This window comes from Theobroma cacao, chromosome 6, assembly GCF_000208745.1.
Source record: "Theobroma cacao cultivar B97-61/B2 chromosome 6, Criollo_cocoa_genome_V2, whole genome shotgun sequence".
Classification (NCBI taxonomy): Eukaryota; Viridiplantae; Streptophyta; class Magnoliopsida; order Malvales; family Malvaceae; genus Theobroma; species Theobroma cacao.
This window is the reverse complement of record NC_030855.1, coordinates 8,331,179-8,347,583: the sequence shown is the minus strand read 5'-3', so window position 1 is coordinate 8,347,583 and position 16,405 is coordinate 8,331,179. Positions and strand designations below refer to the sequence as shown.

General features: G+C 38.8%; 1 pseudogene; it reads right to left on the bottom strand.

Moving 5' to 3' along the window:
• Positions 1,189–4,113, bottom strand: LOC108662428 (annotated as a pseudogene).

Below are 16,405 nucleotides of genomic sequence, written 5' to 3'. Positions count from 1 at the left end.
ACGAGACTTTAAAAATGAACTCCTCAAAACTGAGGCAACGAGAACTTTTTAAAAGTGAGCTCCTCAAAGCTGGGGCAACGAGACTTTAAAAATGAACTTCCTCAAAAACTGAGGCAACGAGACTTTAAAAATGAACTCCTCAAAACTGAGACAACGAGATTTTAAAAATGAACTCCTCAAAGCTGAGGCACCAAGGACTTTTAAAAATGAACTCCTCAAAACTGAGGCAATGAGAACTTTTAAAAGTGAGCTCCTCAAAGCTGAGGCAACGTACCTTTAAAAATGAATTCCTCAAAATTGAGGCAACGAAACCTTTTTTCTTTTTTGAAATGGTGAAAAATAATCAATTCCTCATCTGAAATTCATATGATTTTAAAGATGAATTTCCCTATTTTTCAATTATTTTAAAATTTTGAACATGGCAATTCATCTTCATCAATTTCCTTTTTTTGGTGTTTTTAGAGCCTTCTCTTTGATCAATGGGGGATGAATCGATCACGCTTCCGATCTCTGGTCTTCCCCAATTCATTGCTCATAACTGTTTTCTTCCTCTATCATATGCATGGTCCAATCATTCTTCACATTTTTACTGTGCTCCATTCTATTGCTAATTCCATTTCTTTCTTTCTTTTCGTAGCCTTTTCTCATTTCTTTTCTTACATTACTAGACTCCATTTCATTTCCTGTCAATTATGATCTTTTTTTTTTTCAAAATATTGCAAACATTTCTTACTTTATCATGCTTTTTATTAAGTATCATTCCAATTTTATGACAAATGCAATGCAATGTACTCATATCTCATCTCTTGGAAGAATGGAAATGATGGCATTGTTGGGAGTAGAAAGGCTACTTTTCATTAGAAAAAAGGGAAGTTTCTACAATCAAGCATAATGACAAGGAACAGGGGAAAATTGATTAATACAAAAGGGATATAGTTCTTTCTTAATGACTGTTTCGATAGATATTAACAGTAGTCTCAAAATTTTATCCCAAAATAGGCACATTTGTCAGTTCCCTTGTCTTTTGTATGAACATCTCGGATCATGATCTTCACCATTTCTATATTAAGCTTTTGTAGTACTTGGACCTCTTTCGTGTCTAGACCGCCCTTTCGGGTTTTCGCCCTAAACACATCTCCCAAATTCAAGCTGCCTTTTCAGGTTTTCAACTTGAAATTTTTTTTTTCTTTATGCAAAATATTTTTTGACAGCATCGGCATTCACTGGGTTGGAAAACTCCCTTCCGTCCATCTCCGCCAAAATTAGTGCTCCTCCTGAAAAAGCTTTCTTCACCACAAATGGTCTTTCCCAATTCGGTGTCCATTTCCCGCGAGGATCATGCTGGTTTGGGAGAATTCTTTTCAATACTAATTCTCCTTCTCGAAACTATCGAGGATGTGCTTTCTTGCCATATGCCCTTATCATTCTCTTTTGATATAACTGCCCATGGCAAAGTGCCGTCAACCTTTTTTCTTCTATGAGATTCAATTGCTCATAACAAGCATTAACCCATTCGGCTTTTTCCAACTGTACTTCTTTAATGACCCGAAGGGAAGGAATTTCTACTTCAATTGGCAAAACTGCTTCCATCCCATACACCAAAGAGAATGGTGTAGCTCCCGTGGAAGTTTGGACTGTTGTGCGATAAGCATGCAAAGCAAAAGGTAACTTCTCATGCCAATCTTTGTATATATCTGTCATCTTTTCAATTATCCTTTTGATGTTCTTGTTGGCTGCTTCCACCTCTCCATTCATCTTTGGGTGATAAGGCGTTGAATTGTGATGCTTGATCTTGAACTTGGCACAAACCTCTTTCATCATCGAACTATTAAGGTTACTAGCATTATCCGTGATGATCCTTTCCGGGAGACCATAGCGGCATATTATTTCCTTTTGGATGAACTTACATACCACTTTCTGGGTCACATTGGCATAAGATGCTGCTTCTACCCACTTAGTGAAGTAGTCAATTGCCATCAGAATAAACCGATGCCCATTTGATGCCTTCGGGGTTATCAACCCAATCACATCCATGCCCCACATTGAGAATGGCCATGGTGATGTCAATACATGCAGTGAATTAGCAGGGGTATGGATTTTGTCCGCATATATCTGACACTTATGACACTTTCGAGTGAAGTCTATACAATCCTTTTCCAACGTGAGCCAGTAATACCCTGCCCTCATGACTTGTCTTGCCAACTTATGTCCACTTGCATGTGCTCCACAAACTCCTTCGTGAACTTCCTCAACTATTCTCCAAGCTTCGGTTGAATCCACGCATCTCAAAAGCGTTTGATCCCTACTTCTCTTGTATAAGATGTTCCCCTCCAAGAAGAAATTCATTGCCAACCTTCTAATGGTTTTCTTATCATTTTCTGAGCTTTGATCCGGGTACTGCTGAAATTTGAGATAATGCACAATATCATGGTACCACGGTTTCCCGTCTCTTTCTTCTTTTACACTGGAGCAATGTGCGGGGCACTCTCAAAGATTAATCATGATGGGTTGAATCTTGACATTGGTACCAACTTTGAACATTGCCGCCAGAGTGGCTAATGCATTGGCCATTTGGTTCTCCTTTTGGGGCAAATGGGTGAAGCAAATTTTATCAAAATTTTCAATCAGCTTTGAAACATACTTGTGATACCGGACTAACTTCGAGTCACATGTCTCCCATTCTCCTCGCAACTGATAAATAACCAAAGCAGAGTCCCCATACACTTCCAAAATGTGAATTTTCCTCTCGATTGCTGCCTGAAGACCCATGACACAAGCTTCATATTCAGCTACATTATTGGTGCAATAGAAGTTGAGTTTAGCTATGACGGGATAATGATCTCTTTCTGGTGACACTAACACGACCCCTATGCCATGCTCCAAGGCATTCGAAGCTCCGTCGAAAAACATCTTCCAATTCTCTTTCTCCGATTCCTCCCCACTTGTTTGGCATATTGACATCAAGTCCTCATTCGGAAACTCAAACTCCATTGGTTCATAATCCTCTTTCACCCTTTCTGCAAGAAAATCTACGATTGCACTTCATTTGATAGCTTTTTGAGACACATATACAATATCATATTTAGACAATAACACTTGCCATCTTGCCACTCTACCTGATAAGGAAGGTTTCTCGAAGATGTATTTAATAGGATCCAACTTTGCAATGAGCCAAGTGGTATGGTACAGCATGTACTGCCTGAGTCGATGCGCCGTCCATGCTAAAGCACAACACATCTTTTCCAACGAGGAATACTTGGACTCGTATTCAGTGAACTTTTTACTCAAGTAGTAAACTGCCCTTTCTTTCTTACCAGTTTCATCATGCTGTCCTAACACATATCCCATGGATCCTTCATTTACCGTCAGGTATAAGAGGAGGGGTCTCCCGACCACAAGTGGTACCAATACTGGCGGACTCAACAGATATTCTTTAACCTTGTTAAAAGCAACTTGGCACTCCTTATTCCACGCCCCCGGATTATGTTTGCGAAGGAGTTTGAAGATCGGGTCACATTTGAGTGTGAGCTATGATATGAACCGGGCTATATAATTTAATCTTCCCAAAAATCCTCTAACTTCTTTTTGCGTTTTGGGAGGAGGCAAATCACGGATTGCTTGAACCTTATCCGGGTCAACTTCTATTCCTCTTTCACTGTCGATGAAACCCAATAGCTTTCCTGAAGTGACTCCAAAAGTGCACTTTGCCGGATTTAATCTGAGCTGAAATTTTCGTAACCTCTTAAATAATCTTTCAAGATTGGTTGTATGGTCCTCTGTTTTGTGAGCTTTTACAATCATATCATCCACATACACCTCAACCTCTCTGTGCATCATATCATGGAAGAGAGTCACCATAGCCCGCTGATAAGTTGCCTCGGCATTCTTCAAACCAAATGGCATTACCTTATAACAAAAGGTCCCCCACATAGTTATAAAGGTAGTTTTCTCTCCATCTTCTAGTGCCATCTTAATTTGGTTATACCCTGAAAAGCCATCCATAAAGGAAAACATGGAATGGAGGGTAGTATTGTCAATAAGGGTGTCAATGTGGGGAAGAGGAAAATTATCTTTTGGGCTAGCTCTATTCAAGTCTCGATAATCCACACACATTCTTACTTTCCTGTCTTTCTTAGGTACTAGGACAATATTTGCAACCCATTCAGGGTACTTAGCTACTTCCAAGAATCCTGCATCGAACTGTTTTTTCACCTCTTCTTTAATTTTCAAGAGCATTTCAAGTTTCATTCTTCTCAACTTTTGCTTAATCGGTTTTCATTCGGGTTTCAAAGGCAATTTATGGGCTACAATGTCTGTATTGAGTCCTAGCATATCTTAATAGGACCATGCAAACACATCTACATATTCATGGAGTAGCTTTATTAGTTTTTCTTTTTCCATTTGCACCAACGTCATACCAATTCTAACTTCTTTCTTATTTTCTTCATTTCTCAAATTTATCGTTTCAAGTGTCTCTTGATGTGGGACAATTTGTCTCCCCTCCTGTTCTACTAGTCTTAAAAATTCCGGAGTTAAATCATAATCCTCCACGTTTTTTGTATCGTCAAGTTCACTGACACTTGCACCTTTTTCAAAATTAACTTCAAAACCACTGTCATTATCATTTTCGCATTCATTATTTGGAATCTTGGAAGGTAAAGGGGATTGAAATATGTAGAGCTATTGTATAGGTAAACAGTTAAAATAAAGGGATGAAATGACACGAATGGAAGTGGTTAATCATGAGAAGAGATATGAGAAATGCACTACGCATGTCAATTTATTAGAATGATAAATGATAAAAAGCCCAATACATAAAATTCCAATGCTTTTGGGCATAAGCACGGATGTTTAGTTTGCATTACTTTGAAATTGAATCACAAGTGACTGGTAAACTCATGGTGTTCCAGCTGCTCAATTTTAGATTCGGTGGCCCGAGGTATGTAGTAGGAATCCCATCCACATTTTCTGATTGTTCTTCACCTTCCTCCGTTTTACATATTGATAAATCAGAAAAGGCTTCCCCTAAAGCTAACACTTATTCTCGACTCCCAACGGTGAATGATTCAGGAAAGATGCAACCTCCAGATCGGAATGTCTCGTAGAGATGAGGATATGTCATTCCTTGGATTTCCAACTCATGCCCTTTAAAGCGAGCCAACCTTTCCTTTTTTCTTTCGGCTATCATTTCTTCTCTTTCCTTCTTAGTTGGCTTATACCCCAAGCCAAACCTTTCTTCATTTTTGGTAGCACGTATGGGCCTTCTAATGCCTTGTAGTTCTCTTCCCAGTCCCACCCCCGCTCGGTATCCTTTCCCTACTATCTGATTGACAACCATCTTGATGGTTTTGGAAAGCCTCGGAATAGGCGGTGTGGTTCCTTCTCCAACATATGTGGTGTTAACAAACTTGAAGGATCGAAAAGAACATTCAAGCACTTCTTCCGTCGCTTCCACGTAAGGAGTATATGTTGGCTTGCTTATAAGTAAGTCCTCTTCCCCGTTAACATAGACAATCTTCCCTTCCACGATGAACTTGACTTTCTGATGAAGAGATGAAGGTATGGCCCTAGCCATATGGATCCGAGGTCTTCCCAACAAATAATTGTATGAAGAAGCGATATCCATAACCTGGAATTCAATGGTAAAGGTACACGGGCCAATTTCTACCGGTATCTCAATGTCCCCTACTACTTCTCTCCTTGTTCCGTCGAAGGCTCTCACGATCATCTGACTCTTTCGCATGTGGGACATGTTGATGGGTAAACGGGCCAAGGTCCTCATGGGCATCACATTTAAGGACAATCTGTTGTCAAGCAGTACCTTTGCGATGGTACAGCCTTTACACTTGGTAGTGATATGCAAGGCTTTGTAATTTCCTCTACCTCTAGAAGGGATTTCTTCATCGCTAAAGGATATTATGTTACCCACCGAAATGTTCCCAACGATTTAGTCTAAATTTTCAACTGAGATATCGTGATCCACATATGCTTGGTTCAGAATCCTCATCAAAGAGTTCCTATGTGGTTCCGAGCTTAGGAGCAAAGATAGTAATGAAATACGAGCGGGCAACCTGTTCAATTGCTCGATCACATTGTATTCACTATGTTTGATGAACTTGAGGAACTCGACAGCTTCTTTTTTCGTCATCGGTCCTTTTAAGCCGTCTGTCGATTTCGGAGGTTGCACCTTTTCTTCTCTCGTACCTTGCTCTTTTTCCTTTCCTTTCTCATTCTTGAGTTTTTCCAATGATTTCGATGAATAGCAACGTCCGCTGCGGGTAATCCCTCCAACACCAGTTATATGTGCAGCATCATCTTGAGATTCAGCTATCTATTTCTCCGCTTTTGAAACTTGTACACTACAGTTGTAGTTCCATGGGACAGCTTTGTCATCTTTGTAAGGGAAGGGTTTAGGGATTTCGATAATCATCTTGGCACGGGTTCTGTCCTCCACAACCTCTCCTCTTGGTTCATAGAAAATGGTTAAAGGTTTTATCTTCATTGGGTGAGTGGATTCCTTGGATATCATGTTTACTGTTGACTCTGAAGCTTCCATATAAAACTCGATCCTAGATTCATCCATCATTCTTTGCACTTCCTTCTGGAAAGAACTACAATCCTGGATTAAATGCCCCACACATCCTTTGTAATACAAGCAACATCGTCTTTGGATATCTCCCGAGTCATTCATATTAGGACATTCCGGCCAAACCTCGAGCATATTGGCTTTTACCAAGGCTTCAAATATTTTCTCCATGGGGGTTTTCACTTCCCGAATGTTCCTTTTAACATACACCTCCCTTTCAATTGCATTTACCCCTGCCCCAGCATGATTTGGCAGTGGGTTGTTGTTAACATTCTGTTCCGGCTTTTTTTCAAAGTTCAGGATTCCTGCCTTGATCAACACTTGCACCTTATGCTTGAATGTCGTGCAATTCTCAATCGAATGACCTTCGATTCCATAATGATAATCACAGTGGGCGGAAGTGTCATACCATCTCGGGAATGGAGGTTTTAATGGCTCTATGTATAAAGGTGCCATCAGATGGTTTGCAACTAACTGAGTGAAGAGTTCAGCATATGTGATTAGGATTGGGTCAAACTGCACTTTCTCTTTCTTGTTTCGCCATCTTCTTGATTCACCGGTTGTATGGTTGTTTGAAGGTGTTGTTTGTTGTGTGGTTGAGGCTGTAACAGGTGTGGAAGTAGGTGGGTGAATATTTGTGGGGTAAGGTGTCCGTTGGATGGGAGTATATGGGTACAGGTTAGAAAAGGCATTTGGCATGGGTGGGTATAGGTATGGGCTTTGTGAAGTGTTGTTCACAGTTGGGTAATAGGGGTATGGTGGGTATGGCTGGTAAGGGTTGTATATTCCTCCTTGGTGTTGTCCTGAAGTGATGGCTTGAGCTTCTCCCTCTTTCCTCTTGAAAGTTCCCCCTTTCCTCGTGTTTGTCGTATCACCTCCTTCTATCTTCCCTTGCTTAATGGCAGTTTCTATCATTTCTCATGAAATCACCATATCAGTAAAGTTCTTTGTGGCACTACCAACCAATCGTTCATAGTAAGGGGCTCACAAGGTGTTAACAAACATTACAGTGGTCTCTTTCTCAGTTAATGGTGGTTGAACTTGAGAGGCCACATTCCTCCATCTTTAAGCGTATTCTTTGAAGCTTTTAGTGGGTTTCTTCTCCATGTTTTGTAAAGAAAGGCGATCCGGAGCCATATCTGTAACATGCTTATACTGAGCTACAAACGTCCAAGCAAGGTCTTTCCACATGTGGATTCGATTGCGGTCTAGCTGGACGTACCATTTTGCTGCAGCACCAGTAAGGCTATCTTGGAAGCAATGTATCAAGAGTTTGTCATCATGAGCATATGCGGCCATCCTTCTACAATACATGGTGATGTGTGTGACCGGGCACTTGGTTCCATCATACTTCTCAAAGTCTGAAACTTTGAATTTTGGGGGTATGACCACATCTGGCACAAGACAGAGCTCAATTGCATCTATAGAACAATACATTCCCATTCCTTCTATCATGCGCAATCTTTCCTCAAAAAGGTCAAATTTTTTATGGGTATCGGGATTATCTTTCGATTCAACGGATCCACATTTGAGCTTCTCTTGTTCCTTTGGATCATCCAGATCAGGTACAGAGATGGGATCTGAAGGACTTGCCCCTCCAATTGGCCTTTGTTGAGCATAAGTCGATGGTGGCCCTATTGGCATCCCAAAAAATGGATATTGACCCATGGATGGCATGGGAATAGAAGCATTCCTTGCAGGTGGAGGTGTAAATCCTGGTGGATACACGGGGTCTGTATTGGTTTCTGTCTGTTGAACGTCTTCTGGTGTACCAGAGCTCCCTGTCGCTCTCTTTCCTTTATTTGTAGATATTAACTCCAAAATTTTTTATAACTAACCCATGATTTCTTCTTACTTCTTTTCAATCTTATCCATCCTCTCTGAATGCTCGTCCCCCATGATCTTAGAACGGGCTCTTGTATTGTATCTGTGGAGAATTTTTTTTTTCTAGAATTTTGTTCTATTAGTTCAAAGAATAAGTTAGAAATTTATGTTGAGTGCATTATTATTTATTACTTTTATTTAAATCATGCATTATGATGCAAATGAAATGTATAGAAAAGAAAAAATAGGAAAAATATTAGCCATCCAACATTTACCATAAGAAAATTTGCATCCATAAAACTTAAATATCCGATTACATCATTGTCTAAAACCATTACATAACTATCAAAAGGAAAAATCGACTTTGTCATATTGGTCCCTAACCATTCTGAGGTGATCGATCAACCACTCACTCAATTCATCCTTGGGAAGAATCTCTCGCCTGAGTTCTTCGGTCTTGTCTGCCATCACTCGAGCTCTAAATGCCACTTCTCTCATCTGTCTCAGTACCCATCGCATCTCAGTTTCTTTCTTTTGAAGGCTTTGTGTGCACGAATCATTTCTTTCCCTCATTTGGAAATATTCTTGCCTTATTATTTCGTACTGTGCCTTGTAGCCCTCCATGGCAGCTTCCAACAAGTCACAGTCATTTTTCAACTCTCGGATGGTTTGTTCTTGTCTTTGAACCTTATGCTGCAAAGCATTGTTGGCACTTTGGAGTTCTTGCATTCTAGCAATCAGAGAAGAATTTGTCACGCTCACTTCCTCAAATTTGCTTTGCCACTCATCCCGCTCTTCCAAAGCCATCTGTACCTTTCTTGCCAACTCTTTCTTCACTTCTTCTAGCTCATCCTCATGTCTCCGCTTCATATTCATCATCTCCTTTTCAAGTCTTTTTCTTGTCAATTCACTCTCCAGCAGGACATCTTGGGGTTCTGGGTTTATGGGATGTTTTGATGGATTTTTCGGGGGGCATATGACATTTTTCACCCTTTGGTCGTGCCAAGTATGATATCTTGTGGTGACTTCATTGGTAACCCTTCCCTGATCCACTCGACAAGTTTTCTTCCAATCTTGTGCAATTTCCTCAATTCTCTTTAACGTTTCCGGCTCTCCATATGTAAACTATAACTAGTCGAGCTGGTGAGTCATGGGCACGAATTGTTCAGATCCGAACTGTCTCTGTACCATTATCGGGGCATAGCTGATGGCTCCCCATGGTCCCATCAGTGGTACCCACGGCTTGTCCCCACATTTATACATTACTTGCATTTGTGGCATCCATGGAGCTTTCCAAGTCACTTCAATGCTCATTAACCTCCGGAGCCTTGCAACCCACTCTTCTTTCCTCTTGCAGTCGGGCCATTCGCTTTCGCAGAACTCAAGGATAGGACAACTCGCAGATAGATAAAGCTTTCAAAATCTGCTCTCTTTGCATTCGAAGTGGCTTTTGATCCATATGGTTAGGAGTTGAGCACATCCGATGAATCGTCCCTCACTTTTGCGTCCAGAGAAATTCAAGGATCTGAAGGTTTCAGCTAAGATAGATGAGGCTGGGTTCATGCTCCTTGTCACCTGATCAAAGAAGTCTATGACTGACACCTCCACATGACCTAGAACCTTCGGGAAGACCACTAAGCCATAGATCGCCATTGCGAAAGATAGGAAACCTTGTTCATCATCCATGTGTTTTTTAATATATCCGTTCAAGAAACTCCACGAAAGACATTTTGTGTCTCCTTTCTTCTTCAAATGCTAATCCACTTCTATCGTAGTCATTCCTAACAACTTGGCCAATTTTCGTCGGTGTCCAGTCTTTTGGGCCCTCCAATAGATCTTATCAGGTGCATGTGATCTATCCAGAGCAGAGAGGAGTACTCTTCTATGGTAGGGGTCATGTCCACCTTGTTAAAGACAAAGCAACGGTATGAGGGATCCCAAAACTGGACAATGGCTCGGAGCATCTGGTCATCAACAGGTACATATAGGAGCCATGCAATGTGTCCATACTTGTTTTAAAAATTGTCTCGGTGAGCACGTCTCCACTGTTCCCAAATTCCTACCATCTTTTTGAAGTCATTCTGCTAAAGGTCCAAGTGAACTCTCTCGGGTAAAGTTGAGACATGTCCTTGGGTCAAACAGTCTCCTTTTTCTCGTTGGATCTGCCCCATCTGTAATTCTATCTCATAGTCATTTCTGTATATGTTGAGCGGACCTGCCGATGACGATGCCATGGATATAACCGGGATCTCTTAGGTTGAATATTGTGTAGCCAATATTTCTCCTATATGGAATTACGATGCATGCAAATGAACATGTAACATGCACATGACAAGCAAAATAAACTTAAGTTAGTATGGTAAAAAGAAAGAATGGAGTGTTAAAAATAATGAGAGAATAATAAGCAATATCATGGGTATTATTGTCTACTCCACGATGCTTTATTATCTCATGGCATAATTTAAGATAGAGGGAGTGGAAGAAATTCCTTCATGTGTACCTATTTATAGGGTATATTTTCACCGGGTATGACCCTACCTAGGGTTAAGCTACTCTCGGTACTCTATATGCTGAGTGGGGTTTATAAACAGAGCTAAGGTTCCCAAATCGTTCCTCACTGTCGTCTATGTGGACTAGTAAGGCACCCCGGTCCTTACCCATTACAAGCTTCAAACGAACTAGGTTCAACTTGAGTGGGAGTCTTCACTAGCCTGTGCGGAGGTTATCACCTCACGAGAGCGTAGCTACTAAACTCCCTCCTAAAAAGGACATAACCTGGGTTGAGGGTTTATGTATGAATGCAAAATGTGCTGTGTGTGTGAAGGAAAACATCGAGTTTGGAGTAATAATCTCACATCCCTCTATCCTAAATCCCCACAATTATTAAAAGCAATAAATGCGAAATAAACTAATACACCAGACAAAATATGTAGAACAAATCATTAACACTAAGGAAATATTGAATTATTTAAAGCCTTGGATAACCTATTATTATTTAATGGTTCGACTCTCGGCAGTCCCCAGTAGAGTCGCCATCTGTCGTAACGTATAGGTCCGGGAACCCGACCGCCAGACGCGAATGTGAAAACTCACTAAAAAATTAAACTAGGAGTCGCCACCAATCTTTTTTACTAGGTGCGATTGGCCACCTATTGACTCGATTCTAATCGATGAGAACTTAAATTAATTTTAAGCCCACCGAAAAGAACTTTAAACTGGTCTACGATTTTCTAGATCTAGGTTCGGGAGTACGGTTATGCCCGGGGAAGGATTAGCACCCTCGGGACGCCCGTTCCATGAACGGTACCATTTTTAGATTATCCTATTGGGCTTTAATTTTTAATTTCACTATATTTTCTTAATTATTATTCTTTTATTTTATCTCCTATTTAACCTAAAATAGAATGCAAATGGGTGGCAAGATGAAATGCATGGCGTGAGATAAAAATGTCGGACGAATAACCTTTTATCGAGGATATTTTTTCGAATCCGCCCATCATACTAGTGGGACTCAGGATATTCTCTCACCTAGGGAATTATCCGAGAAACTCGCCTTCGTAAATTCGACGAATAATTCCCGTCATCGGGGTCATCGTACGTTTTCTTTTTAAAATAATATTTTTGTGCATAATGAACCTAATTAGGGCAAAAGCCTTTAATTAAAGATGGTTCTCGAGCCCTCCCATCATATTGGTGGGACCCGAGGACGTCTTTTCACCTAGGAAACTTTTCGAGAAATACCCGCCTTAGCAAGATCCTCGGAAGATCCCATCATCGGGGGTTAAACTCGAAAACAGAAATATTTATATGCAATGATATGTATGATGCAATATATATATGCTATGCTAATGCAATTATCTATATTTTTTGTTATTATTAATTAATTATTATTATTTTATTATATATTTTATTATCATATTTTCTATTCTTATTTCTTATTATTATTTTTTTTATACTTTACATTTTTTTGTTCTAAGTTCTTNATGTGAAAGATTTAAGCTTATTCAGGTTAAATAATTTAGTTTGGATGACAATTATCAGAATCATGATCAATGATTCAAATACTCATTTTTTTATTGAACAATGCAAATAAAGTATCATATATTGCACAACCATGTATCAACATCTAAATCAAATGGTAATTATTTCTCTTCATTTTATAAATTTATTATTATCTTTTGACAATATTTTTGTATTATTTTTTCCATACACTAATGTATATGATATAATCATTTATTTGATATCAAAAGTATTTGACATTAGTATTATATATTTTACAGGAACACAAACAATGTTGTTTCTTTTACACAATATTCATTATAAAGATAAACTCTTTTTTATATTGTATTTTTAACTAAAGCTTTTAGAGTTTAGGTGCTCGATATTGGATGAATGCTTTTGTATTACCTTTTATGTTTAACTCAAACTGTATGTTATGCTCTTTTAATTTTTGTAAACTCTTAACCTAATGTACATGATCAATGGTGAACTTGGGTTTAGAGTGCTGTGAAACATTGTAAAGACATTTTTATATCCCGAAATCACTTTCAGGATTCATGTATGTTAATACTTTCTTGCAATATTTTCACATAGATTATATTTTCTTTTTTTCAATTTTGACTTCTCATACCATTAGCTATCTTTGATTTATAATTATGATTTTATAAATTTATTATATATTTGTAATAAATATTTTCCTTCTTTGTTTTTTATTATTATTTCTATTTTCTCTTAGCATCTAATCATTTTAAAAGTATTTTATCTTTTTATTTTACCTAATAACATACTAAAACTAATTTACCCTTCTATCAAATATTGGGCCAAACATAACCACAAAGACCAAATTAGAAAAAAATTACCTTTTATGGGCTCAAATGGCCCAAGATAATCGGATCACTCCAACTGGTCTGCTTCCCAAGGCCCTCAGGCCTCTCCCAAAATGCACCGTTTCGGTGTCTTGTCCAGTAGCCCTTGGTGCGCCCAAAACGACGCCGTTTGGAGAGAATAAATTGGACTTTGGGTGAGTTACAGGACGACGTCGTTTAAGGCCTCCGAGCCCTAGCTATAAAAACCTCTTTTTCTTTCCTCTCTCCCTATTTTCCTTTTTTGTTTCTCTCTCTAGCCGTCTAACTCTCTCCTTTCTCTCTAAACAAATTGGATTCTGCTGGATTTCTCCTTCTCACGCCGACGAACTCCCCTTGGCCGTCGATCTGCAAGAGGACTCACGTCGGCAAACTCCTCCTTGTCGCCGATCTGTAGGTGGCCTCACAGATTCCCTTACGGTCGGCTCCCCAACCGGTGGCGTCGCTCCCCACCTGGATCAGCTCCTCCTTCCCGCGTCGACAGATCTGGTGGCACGACGGTCGGGCTTCTTCTCTCTCACTCTTCTCCTGCCGGCGCGAACCCCCTTGGCACCGATCGAATGCTTTCGCTCTCTTCCTTGTGCCGGGTCTGGTGGCGCGACGGTCGGGCTTCCTCTCTCTCACCCTTCTCTTGCGCTTTGTCAACTTTTCTCTCTCCTACCGTCAGTCGACTTTTGTCGACTTCTCAACTACCGCATATTTGTCGACTTTCTCTCCCATTGCATATTTTTCATATCTTTTTGAGAAATTTTTTAGGTTGTTGTGGCTGCTAGACTGGGATTTTTCTTTTTTGCTTCCATTGTTCCCTTTAGCTTGCAGGTTTTCGGGGATTTTTTCTCGGGTTTGAATGCCCCCCCCCCGAATGCTACAGTGCCCCTTCCCCTTTATACCCGGTTCCTGGGCTTTGGAGGGGGCACGCTCCACTGCCTTGTCCCTGGGCACTAGGGGGCACATTCCACTACCCTGCTAGACGCGAATTTTTCGCGTCTGGCAGGGTGAGGGAGGTGCCTGGCAGGGTGCGTTCGCACCTTGCTAGTCGTACCTCTCTCCCTTTTTTTTCATTTCTTCTTTGTTTTTTTTAATTTTTTAATTTTTATTATATATATATATATTTTTTGTTCATTTTTGTGTTTATAATTTTAGTGTCTACACGATTGGCCACTTATTAACTCAATTCTAATCGATGAAACCTTAAATTAATTTTAGGCCCATCGAAAAGAACCTTAAACTGGTCTACATTTCTCTAGATCTAAGTTCAGGAGTACGGTTACGCCCGGAGAAGAATTAGCACCCTCGGGACGCCCGTTCCATGAACGGTACCATTTTTTAGATTATCCTATTAGGCTTTGATTTTTTTTTTTTAGTTCCTATATTTCCTTAGTTATTGTTCTCTTATTTTATTTTCTATTTAACCTAAAATGGAATGCAAATGTGAGGCAAGATGAAATGCATGACGTAGGATAAAAATGTCGGACGAATAACTTTTTATCAAGGACGTTTTCCCGACTCCGCCCATCGTACTGGTGGGATCCGGGGTGTTCTCTTAGCTAGGGAATTATCCGAGAAACTCGCCTTCGCAAATTCAACGAATAATTCCCATCATCGAAGTCATTGTACGTTTTCTTTTAAAATAATATTTTCGTGCATAATGAACCTAATACAAGCTAAAGCCTTTTATTAAATATGTTTCCTGAGCCATCCTATCATACTGGTGGGACTCGGGGGCACCCTTTCACCTAGGAAACTTTTCGGGAGAAACTAGCCTTCGCAAGATCTTCGAAAAATCTCATCATCGGGGCTCAACTCGTAAACAAAAATACTTATATGCAATGATATGTGTGATGCAATGTATATGTGCTATGCTAATGCAATTAACTATTTTTATTATTATTATTATTACCATTTTATTTTATTTTTTTATTGTCATATCATTTTATTTTATTCTTTTACATTTTTTTATTCTAAGTTTCTCCTATATTTCCTTGATATTTCCTATCTTATTTCTTTTATATAATATTTATTAATCTATACCTTGCACCACTAGATACTTAATGCTTAATTTTAAGTTATTTATTGTCTTGGATCTTCTTTATTAATAGTCTTTATTATTTGTCTATTTTATGTCATGGATATCACAAATTTATTATATACATATTTGAATTATCATTATTATTATTTTTATTTTTTCTTTTTTTATCTATAATTTATTTATTATTATTTTTGAATGATTTTGTATAGTCAAATTCTTTATCTGTTAAAATTTCGGGATCTTGAAATCGAGGCCCTCCCATCGTACTGGTGGAGCCTTGATTCGGATTCAGAACCTAGGGAATATAGGCTCGGGATTGCGACTTCTCTCGTCCCGACCGATCATCCCATTATCGGTATTGAATTAAACAATTTTGTCTATATTAAATAACTAACTATCTTATCCCATTTTCATCAACTCTATATTTTATGTAAAATTATCTCCTTTGATTTGCTTGTCATTTACCGAATTTATTCCATTACATTTTACGTGTGTATATATTATATATTTAGTTTTAGCAATTAAATGTATTTATTTGTTTTGTTATATATTTTATTTATTTTATTTTATTTTATCTACTTTTGTAACCAAATACCTATCTCTTCCTAATTTTATTATTATTTATTATATAAACAAAAATATATATATTCTTATATTTTTTATCTACTCTCATTTTTTATCATCATTTTTTTATATATCATTAAACATTCTATTTTTATCCTCATCCATCTTTATATTTTTCTTCTTTCTTTTTATTTATTATTATTACTTCTATTTTCTCCTAACATCTAATCATTTTAAAGGTATTTTATCTTTTTATTTTACCTAATAACATACTAAAACTAATTTACCTTCCTATCAAACATTAAGCCAAACACAACCACAAAGACCAAATCAGAAAAAATTTACCTTTTATGGGCTAAAGTGGTCCAAGATAATCAGATCGCTCCAACTGATCTGCTTCCCAAGGCCCTCAAACCTCTCCCAAAACGCACCATTTTGGTGCCTTGTTCAGCAGCCCTTGGTGCGCCCAAAATGACGCTGTTTGGAGGGAATAAAGCGGATTTTGGGTGAGTTACCGAACGACGTCGTTTAAGCCCTCTG